We start from the raw sequence: 10,721 nt of genomic DNA on the forward strand, positions 1-10,721 counted from the left end.
AGTCCTGCCTGCCCCCGGGACTCCCGTGGGCCCCCCACACTGGCATCCAGCCCACCGGGGCTTCCTACCTCTCCTGCGTGCAGACCCCGGGCTGGTCCTCACCCCAGAGGGCCTGTGCCCCCACCCTTGCCTCCTGACCCTGGGCTCACGAAAGCTCACCGTGCTTCTCTCTTCCCTGCAGGTTGCTGGGCAGGTTCTGGATTTTTAGGTTTAATAACCACAAATCTGGGCTTGGTGGAGTTGCTGCGAAGATCCTGTTCTGGATCGTATCTGTCTCTGTATTTGAAGCCCAGACCGTGATCGGTTACCGCCTTGGTATCTTCCAACAGCAAATAAATTGATTAGAATCGCACCTCTCGGGGAGGTTGACAGAGATTATATTTGTGCACTGGGTGGAAAGAATTTCTCAAAATTTAATTATAACTTAAGTGTAAAATATGCCTCTTCTGCAGGAGTTTCTTGTCTCGCGCATAATTACTTCACTGCTCTATCCCAATCGCCCCCTTAGGACGCCTCTGTGTGCTGTGAGCGATTAATTTATAGGATGGTAATAGGCTAAAACAGTATTTAAAGTCATTTTGCCCAATGTAGCTTTTAAGGAGGGCTTGAGATACTAATTAGTTAAAGACCCATTGTTATCACTCTGGAGTCGTTACCACATTGTCCCTCCCCGGCCCTGGCAGCCTTGCTCCTCCCAACCACTGGACCCCGTTGTCCCTTAGCAGGTGCTCTGGGCTCCTGTGATGGCCCTCATTTCGCAGCGGTGACAGTAGACAACGCATGGGTCCCGGTCGGGAGTGGGGCGCCCTCGGAAGATGGAAGCCCAGCTCCGCTGGCTCCTCATTAGCTAAGTTGGGGCAGAATTTATCAGCCACTCGGGAGGCAAGGACTCTGCGACCCAGTTGCAGGAGAAGATGCTTTGCTGCCCGCCCTAAGCCTGGGGGAGGGATGGTGCATCAGGCAGAAGGCGGAGGGCTGGGCTTGGGGGTGAGCCCGCTGCTGCGGAGGTTACTCTATTTTTATGGCTCAGCCACGGAGGGAAGAGAACCGTCACCGGCTTCTCAGGAAATCCACGCAAAGTTGCAGAAAACAGTTCCACTGCGGGTGGCCTGGCACCCGCCGCCAGGCCTCTTTCTTCCCTGGCGTACGATTCTGAAGCACAGAGGTAGCTCAAGGAAGGGGCTTGGCAACCAGGATGAAGGAGCAGGGGTGGGGGAGGGTGGCTCTGATGGAGGGGGTGCCACGCGGACGTTGCCAGCACGAAGGGAGCTGCTTTATCCAGAGAACACCTGCACTGCATCCTCGGTACCCCTTAGATGTCCAGGCCCCCAGCCCAGGGCCGTCTTAGGTTGCCTGGCGAGGGGCACGCGGGCAGCCTCCCGGGGGCAGGACCTGGGCTTTGGGATCGGTTGGAGCTGCGGCTGGATTCCAGCTTTGCCTCTCCCCGGGGTGACCTTGGGAATCTCAGGAGAGCCCTGGGCGCTGTACCTGTGTGGTACAAGCAGGGCTCTACCCGCTGCCAGGGAAGCCTGGAGGGTGTTTGGGTGGGCTGCAGGGTGCACTGCCCCTGACACCACCCATGCCACTGAGGAGGACTCATGGGCTCCGCCAGGTTCTCAAAGGCGCCCCCTGCATCAAAGAAATGAGGACGCCCCTAGTGCAGAGGGCTGGGTCGGGGTGTACGAGGAGCCCGCAGCCCCCAGGAACTCAGATGAGGGGCCTCGCCCCCTGGACGGCTCCCTGGACGTGTGCTCTTCCCCGGATCCACCGCTACCTCTATGGAGCATAAAGGCTCTTGCCTGCTTTGCACTTCTTCAGGGTCATAGTTTTCATGCCTTTGAAGTCATTATAAAATGCCTGGATTTGTCGTGTTTAATGTTCTGGCCCTTGTCTGACATTCCTGGTGCCATGTCTTGTCGAATCCTTCAAAGAGTCAACGAACAGTTAAGGGAAGGAATGAATGAGTCCTGGCATCACGTCGTTGGCAAGAAATTGTCCTTTGCAGACAACCAGAAATCTGATTTCTTGTCTTTTCTGGAATCTGAAGCGGTGGGTGCTGGAGGGGAAGAGAGGGACCCTGACCCCCTGACCCCCCTATACCCCCATCAGGAAGCCAGCCGGAGGGGAGAGTGGGCTCATGGGTGGGGGTGGGACAGCGCTTTTTCCTGTAGGTGAGAAAATTCCATGGGAACCTGTGACGGAACTCTGTCCTGCTCCTGCCCTGCCCTGGCAGGACTGTGTGGTCTGCCCAGAGAGCACCAGAGGGGGAACAAGTGACTCTGGGAAAGTCCCTTCCCTTCCCTGGGCCTCAGTTTCCCCATCTGTACAGGGAGTGGATGAGATCGTCTCTAACTGTCTCTAAATTGTCAGATTGTCCTCCAACTCTGACATTCTAGGAGCCTAGGACCGGGCACATAGTAGGTGTTCAAAAACGCCGTGGTCATTCATTCATTCAACAAACCTGTGTGTGCGTGGAAGCCAGGCTTGGAGTACGTCTCTGCAGGTAACTTGGAGTGAGACCCAGGCTTCTGCACCTGCTCCATCAGTGGGCACACGGCAGGGCTGTGGTGGGTAGGAGCCCAGAGCAGGGTCTCAACTGATCCTGGGTATTCAGAAGAAATGGGGGTGGGGGAGTAGGGGCTCTGGGTGGGCAGGGGAAGGGGATGGGGTCGGGGAGAACTCAGCAGGAGGCAGGCTCATCGGGCAGGGCCCTGGAGGTGGAGCTGGAGTGGGGAGGTGGGTGAACGGGGGGCACAGAGAAAAAGCAGGCCCATGACGTGGCCTTTTAAGATCTATGCTCCCTGGATGAATGAGGGTCCACCCAGCCCCTGGTGTCAGCTCCTTGTGGAGCACAGAGCGTGGAAGTGTTTCCACCCCGGGGCCGTCCATCCTCACCCACCTCTCCTCACTTCCTCACTCCTCCTCTTCCCCGCTGTCCCTGCGGTGATTTTTGCAGGCCCGGCCTGGTGAGGGGGCCGGTCCACAAATAGTGGTGGGCCGCATCCATGGGTCTTCTGCAAAGAGCCTCATAAAAGGGGCCCAGACTGGAAATCAATTCTTTCAAGCTGAAATCAATAACAATAACTAATATTAATACTGATTATCCTTCCTTTATTGCACATTGCAGTTAGGTTGGGGATGAATTGTGTTAGGGACTGGCAGAGGCAGCTCTGCGGTGTGCAGGGGGCAGGGTGTCCTGGGGAACCTGCGGCAGCCTCTTGCAGAGCCCAGGGTGGGCGGGGTATGGGGGCCCTGTGCCTTGGACACCTCCAGCTCCTGCCTCTTCGGTTGAACTTGTCCCAGACCTGGTTTCCCCATCACGGTCCTCACGTGGCTGGACTCATCAGGTACATAGATCTGGGGAGGGCAGTCTGCGACCTCAGCAAACCTGGACCGGGGCAGGGGTGCTGGGGAGAGGAGCGGCTGGGGCATTTCCGTAGGGCTGGGGGGAGGAGGGCTCCTAGTGTTGGGTTCCTCCGGCCTGTGGGGTGAAGGTGAGGCCCCTGCCCTGGGGGAACCCCGAGTCTGGAGGGGAGAAGGAGGGACAGCATTGCACATGGAGTGGCCAGCGAGGCTCCTGGCAGCGCCCAGAACCTGGCGGTGCTGGCTCGGGCTGGCTTTTCATGGGGTTCTCTCTGGGGGTCAGCCCAGGGCTTTGGTCAGAGTCTACAGAGTGGGAGCCCATGGTCGGGGAGGGGGTGGCTTCCTGGAAGAGGGTCAGACGTGGCAATTGGGGCAGTGAATCCTCCCTCCCCTCCGAGAGGAACCATCACTAACTCCTGTGTTCCAGGTGTATAACTGGGGGCCAGGATGGGTCCCCCAAGCGTTCACTTTCATGGGGGCAAAGCAGGATCCAGGTCCAGGGACTCTGCCTGCCAAACTCCCTCCCCACCCCCTACGCCCCAGCAGGGACGAGGTGTAGGCTGAAAGCAGGGTGGTAGCAGGGGGATGAGTATGACACTCATACCTCTAGAGATACAATGCATCCGGGAAAGTGGGCTAAGGGGAGAACTCAAGATTGTGTGTATGTGCACGCATGTGTGTGTGCACCAGTGTTTTGAGGACACAACTGGAAATTATTTATTTTGCAATGTTAAGTGGCTGGGTATATACACAATTAAACATTTTCTGTGTATTCACTGGGAATCTTCTGCAAAAAAAAGTACATACTGAAACACAGAACTTAATTATGGAAATCGAAGGAAAAGTTCAGGAATACTGTAGAGGGAAGAGGAAAGAGAAGAGTGTCTCAGGGACCGGAGAGAGGGCCATTGGTCACATGATGTGAGCTTCCTGGCAGCCACAGCAAGGAAAGAAAGAAGATGGGCTTGCCCTTCCGGCCAATGGGAGGAAGCATTCACCTGGAGGACTAGTTTTCCTGGGGCTAGGGTCCAGCAGTGATTTATCAGATGTTTCCTTATGAGAGAGGAAGAGGGTGGTCCATGCCTTCAAAAGGCTTTTTTTCTAAGGCCCCTCAACAGAGGCCGAGGGATTTCCGTGAGGCATGGAGTCAGCTGAGCAGACACCTTGACTTTCTGGATCTGGAATCCCACGTGGACTTGGACAGAGATAGCCCCTGGGACAGGACCCCTCTAACTTGCTCACTAGCTCGGTGACCACGCTCTTTGGGTGCCGGGGTAACAATTGTCAGGTGAAGGAATGGGTGCTCCCTTAGTCCTGCAGAGGGAGGTGGGATCCAGGGGGTAAGGGGCTGAGGGTGAACCAAGAGCTGGGTGTCCAGGTGGGCCTGTAGCTGGCTGGGCTGGGTTTCTGTTGGTCTGCGACCCTGGGACATGGGACCAGCCCTGGAGGTGGGGGTGGGCTCTTTCCTGCAGCCGGCTCTGGTCCCCAGACTCCTGGGTCTGGTCCCCACACCGTCCCCAGCCTCTCCTGGCTGTCCTCCACTGCCCCCATTGCCCCGCTGCCCCTCAGCGGGACAGCCTGCTGGGGCCATGTTTACCCACTGTCCATCACCTTGACGTGGGCAAACAGGACAGGCGGGAGGGACAGGAGATAAAGTAGGGCCTCTGGACCAAAGGTGAAGGTGCTCACCTCACTCAGCCTGTGAGTTTATTTACTGTCCCTGAACTTTCACCTGACCTCCCCACAGGACACAGAGGCCGAACCACAGGGCGCTCCAGGAGGCCCCGATCTTGGCTCTGGGAATCCTGTGGGCTCAAAGGGGCAGCTGGAGGGTTACACAGTGAAAACTGTAGAAGTGAAGGTGGTACCCAGACTTGGTCGATTGCCCGCTCGCTGTGTGCCTGCCTGCCCTCGGGTGGGTCTCACAGCAAACCGGGTCTGCCGTCGTGTCCAATGTACAGATGAAAAAACTGAGGCTCAGAGAGGCTAAGCCACCCACCCTGGGGCGCCCTCTTAGTCAGGATTGGGCTTTAAATTCACGTTGTTCTGATTCTGTGGGGGAGCACGGTGCTGTCTCTGGGTCTAGAAGGAGTCAAGGGCCGCAGTAGGCCGGCAGGGGTGAGGTGAGGGGAGAGCCCTGGGCCAGACCCACACCCGGCAGGTGCAAGTGAGCAGGCAGGACTCATCCACGACCTCAGCAAAGCAACCAGCGTGTGCTTGTGACACCCCACTGGGAATGGCGGGCTCTGAGGGCCCTGCCCTGGGCCCCTGCTCCCCTGCCCTTTGTTCAGTCACAGCAGAGATGGCCACTCCCACTCCCTCAGTGAGGGCAGTGTTCCAACCTCCCTCATCCACGCCCCCTCTCCGCAGGTTACCATGGAATACAGATGCTGCATTATGAGGCCAGGGCGTTCCGAGAATGCCAAGGGCAGACATGATGACCTTAAATGATTTCCTCTTGTGTCAGTTTTGGTAAACTTTAGGAGCTAGGAAATGGTCCACTTTACAGAAATGTTCTAATTTACTGGCATTTCCTATATTCTCTGCTGTAACATTGTCCTGATTCTTTCTGTATATTCTTTACTTATGTTTGTGTTTTCCTAAATCAAAGTGTGTCTTTTAACTCTTTTCAAAGAATATTCTTTGGACATACTACATCATCTGAATTTTATACGTTTTCTGTTGTATTAAATTCTGCTCATATCTTTATTTATCTCTTTTCTATGTTCTCAGGGTTTATTGTTTTGATGTTCTGATGTCAATTAAAACACTTGGATATTCATTTTCATAAATCTATTTACTTATAAAGATTTGAACTTTTCAAGATTCCAGCTTACTTGTAAGTTTCTAAGGGTCAGGTCCTCTACATTGTTGCGGGCCTAAGGCTTAGTTCACCATATAGCAATGTATATATTGACCTATTTTCCCCTCGACTTTCTGTGATTCCCTACATCTCACCTTTCTTTGCAGACAAGCCATTTGAAATACCCTTAACTTATTTCACAGCCAATAAGTCTTTGATATAATGTGTATTTTTTAGCGAAATCTTCTTATATAATTAGGCAGAAAATCTGACATGCCATAGTTTTCAAAACAGCATAAATTCACTCTTCTCTATGATGAATCTGTTGTATTACACAACCTTTTAATATTTAGCTTTGTCAATGAAATGTACTTTAAAAATGTTTTAGAGATCCTTCCAGACTTTGAAAACATCCTTGTTCCTTGTTTCAGTTCCAGTTTTATGTATATTATCTGCCTTGCACCTGATTATTCCAACATGTGATGGATGGGCTAGGGAATCTAATTCTGGTATTGATTGTTTTTGCTAATTGTCTCCCCCTTGTAGCTGATTTCTTCATAATTGTGTACATTTAGATCATGAGCTCATGTTTAGCTAAACAGTTGACATTGTAAGAGGCTTAGGTGTGAACGCTCGTAAGCTTCATCAGAAAGTCGCAAAGATTTATTTGTGTCCCTCCAATGAGTTGACTGCTAGGACCACGTTTTCTACAAGTGTTGGTCCTATACTTCCTCCAGAGGCAGGAACTCAGACAGGGCTGCTTTGTGGCCACCGATCTGGGGCCGGGGCAGTGAGCGGCTTGTTGCCCGGTCAGGAACCTCTCCGCTTGTGTCCCAGGGACCCATCTGCCTGCGAACTTCGGTCCCCTGGCAGGAAGCTACGATGCCCAGACCTATGGTTAGCTCTGCAGCGAAGTGTACTGTGTGGACAGGTTCCAAACACACTTCAAGTATGAGGGCGGGCTGAATGGAAAGGTTAGTGTTTGGGCAGCTGTGCAGACAAAGAAGGCGCCCTTTGTCCTGGGCCTAAATGCTTGTGACACCCCATTGGGCCTGCCGGGCTCTGAGGGCCCTGCCCTGGGCCCCCTGCTCCCCTGGCCTTTGTTCAGTCACAGCAGAGATGGCCACACCCACTCCCTCAGTGAGGGTAGTGTTCCAACCTCCCTCAGCCCCGCCCCCTCTCCGCAGGTTCCCATGGACTACAGATGCTGCATTGTGAGGCCAGGGCGTTCCGAGAATGCCAAGGGAAGACATGATGACCTTAAATGATTTCCTCTTGTGTCAGTTTTAGTAAACTTTAGGAGCTAGGAAATGGTCCACTTTACAGAAATGTTCAAATTTACTGGCATTTCCTATATTCTCTGCTATAAGTTTGTCCTGATTCTTTCTGTATATTCTTTACTTATGTTTTTGTTTTCCTTAATCAAAGTGTGTCTTTTAAATCTTTTCAAAGAATATTCTTTGGACTTACTAAATCACCTCAATTATATACTTTTTCTGTTGTATTAAATTCTGCTCATATCTTTATTTATCTTTTGGCTATGTTCTCAGGGTTTATTGTTTGGATCTTCTGATGTCAATTAAAACACTTGGTTATTCATTTTCATAAATCTTTTTACTTATAATGATTTGAACTTTTGAAGATTCCAGCTTACTTGTAAGTTTCTAAGGGTCAGGTCCTCTACATTGTTGCTGGCCTAAGGCTTAGTTCACCCTATAGCAATGTATATATTGACCTATTTTCCCCTCGACTTTCTGTGATTCCCTACATCTCACCTTTCTTTGCAGACAAGCCATTTGAAATACCCTTAACTTATTTCACAGCCCATAAGCCTTTGAAATAATGTGTATTTTTCAGAAAAATCTTCTTATATATTTAGGCAGAAAATCTGACCTGCCATAGTTTTCAAAACAGCATAATTTCACTCTTCTCTATGATGAATCTGTTGTATTACACAACCTTTGAGTATTTAGATTTATCAATGACATGTACTTTAAAAATGTTTTAGAGATCCTATCAGGCTTTGAAAACATCCTTGTTCCTTGTTTCAGTTCAAGTTTTGTGTATATTTTCTGCCTTGCACCTGATTATTCCAACGTCTGATCGATGGCCTAGGGAATATAATTCTGGTATGGATTGTTTTTGCTGATTGTCTCCCCTTGTAGCTAATTTCTTAATAATTGTGTAAATTTAGATCATGAGCTCATGTTTAGCTAAACAGATGACATAGCAAGAGGCTTAGGTGTGAACGCTCGTAAGCTTCGGCAGAAAGTCGGCAAAGATTTATTTGTGTCCCTCCAATGAGTTGCCCGCTAGGACCCCGTTTTCTACAAGTGTTGTTCCAATACTCCCTCTAGAGGCAAGGGACACAGACGGGGCTGCTTTGCGGCCCCCGATCTGGGGCAGGGGCAGTGGGCGGCCTGTGGCCCGGGCAGGAGACTCTCCGCGTGTGTCACAGTGACCCTTCTGTCTGCGAACTTTGGTCAACCGGCAGGATGATACGATGCCCAGAACTATGGTTAGCTCTGCAGCGAGGTGAACTGCACGGACAGCTTCCACACACACTTCAAGTAAGAGGGCTGCCTGAGGGGAAAGGTGTGAGTTTGGGCAGCTGTGCAGGCAAAGAAAGCGCCCTTTGTCCTGGGCCTAAATGCTTGTGACACCCCACTGGGGCTGCTGGGCTCTGAGGGCCCCGCCCTGTTCCCCGTGCTTCCCTGCCCTTTGTTCAGTCACAGCAGAGATGGCCACACCCACTCCCATAGTGAGGGCAGTGTTCCAACCTCCCTCAGCCCCGCCCCCTCTCCGCAGGTTCCCATGGACTACAGATGCTGCATTGTGAGGCCAGGGCGTTCCGAGAATGCCAAGGGAAGACATGATGACCTTAAATGATTTCCTATTGTGTCAGTTTTGGTAAACTTTAGGAGCTAGGAAATGGTCCACTTTACAGAAATGTTCAAATTTACTGGCATTTCCTATATTCTCTGCTATAAGTTTGTCCTGATTCTTTCTGTATATTCTTTACTTATATTTCTGTTTTCCTTAATCAAAGTGTGTCTTTTAAATCTTTTCAAAAAATATTCTTTGGACTTACTAAATCCCCTCAATTATATACGTTTTCTGTTGTATTAAATTCTGCTCATATCTTTATTTATCTTTTTTCTATGTTCTCAGGGTTTATTGTTTGTATGTTCTGATGTCAATTAAAACACTTGGTTATTCATTTTCATAAATATTTTTACTTATAAAGATTTGAACATTTGAAGATTCCAGCTTACTTGTAAGTTTCTAAGGGTCAGGTCCTCTACATTGTTGCTAGCCTAAGGCTTAGTTCACCCTATAGCAATGTATATATTGAACTATTTTCCCCTCGACTTTCTGTGATTCCCTACATCTCACCTTTCTTTGCAGACAAGCCATGTGAAATACCCTTAACTTATTTCACAGCCAATAAGTCTTTGAAATAATGTGTATTTTTTAGCGAAATCTTCTTATATAATTAGGCAGAAAATCTGACATGCCATAGTTTTCAAAACAGCATAATTTCACTCTTCTCTATGATGAATCTGTTGTATTACACAAACTTTTAATATTTAGCTTTGTCAATGACATGTACTTTAAAAATGTTTTAGAGATCCTTCCAGACTTTGAAAACATCCTTGTTCCTTGTTTCAGTTCCAGTTTTATGTATATTATCTGCCTTGCACCTGATTATTCCAACATGTGATGGATGGCCTAGGGAATCTAATTCTGGTATTGATTGTTTTTGCTAATTGTCTCCCCCTTGTAGCTGATTTCTTCATTATTGTGTACATTTAGATCATGAGCTCATGTTTAGCTAAACAGTTGACATTGTAAGAGGCTTAGGTGTGAACGCTCGTAAGCTTCATCAGAAAGTCGCAAAGATTTATTTGTGTCCCTCCAATGAGTTGCCCGCTAGGACCCCGTTTTCTACAAGTGTTGGTCCTATACTTCCTCCAGAGGCAGGGACTCAGACAGGGCTGCTTTGAGGCCCCCGATCTGGGGCCAGGGGCAGTGAGCGGCATGTTGCCCGGTCAGGAAGCTCTCCGCGTGTGTCCCAGGGACCCATCTGCCTGCGAACTTCGGTCCCCTGGCAGGAAGCTACGATGCACAGACCTATGGTTAGCTGTGCAGCGAGGTGTACTGCGTGGACAGGTTCCACAAACACTTCAAGTATTAGGCCGGGATGAGTGGAAAGGTTAATGTTTGGGCAGCAGTGCAGACAAAGAAGGAACCCTTTGGCCTGGGCCTAAATGCTTGTGACACCCCATTGGGCCTGCCGGGCTCTGAGGGCCCTGCTCTGGGACCCTTGCTCCCTTGCCTTTGTTCAGTCACAGCAGAGATGGCCACACCCAATCCCTCAGTGAGGGCAGTGTTCCAAACTCCCTCAGCCCCGCCCCCTCTCCGCAGGTTACCATGGACTACAGATGCTGCATTCTGAGGCCAGGGCGTTCCGAGAATGCCAAGGGCAGACATGATGACCTTAAATGATTTCCTCTTGTGTCAGTTTTGGTAAACTTTAGGAGCTAGGAAATGG

Source organism: Mesoplodon bidens (assembly GCF_964165515.1).
Source record: "Mesoplodon bidens genome assembly, contig: HAP1_SCAFFOLD_224, whole genome shotgun sequence".
Lineage (NCBI taxonomy): Eukaryota > Metazoa > Chordata > Mammalia > Artiodactyla > Ziphiidae > Mesoplodon > Mesoplodon bidens.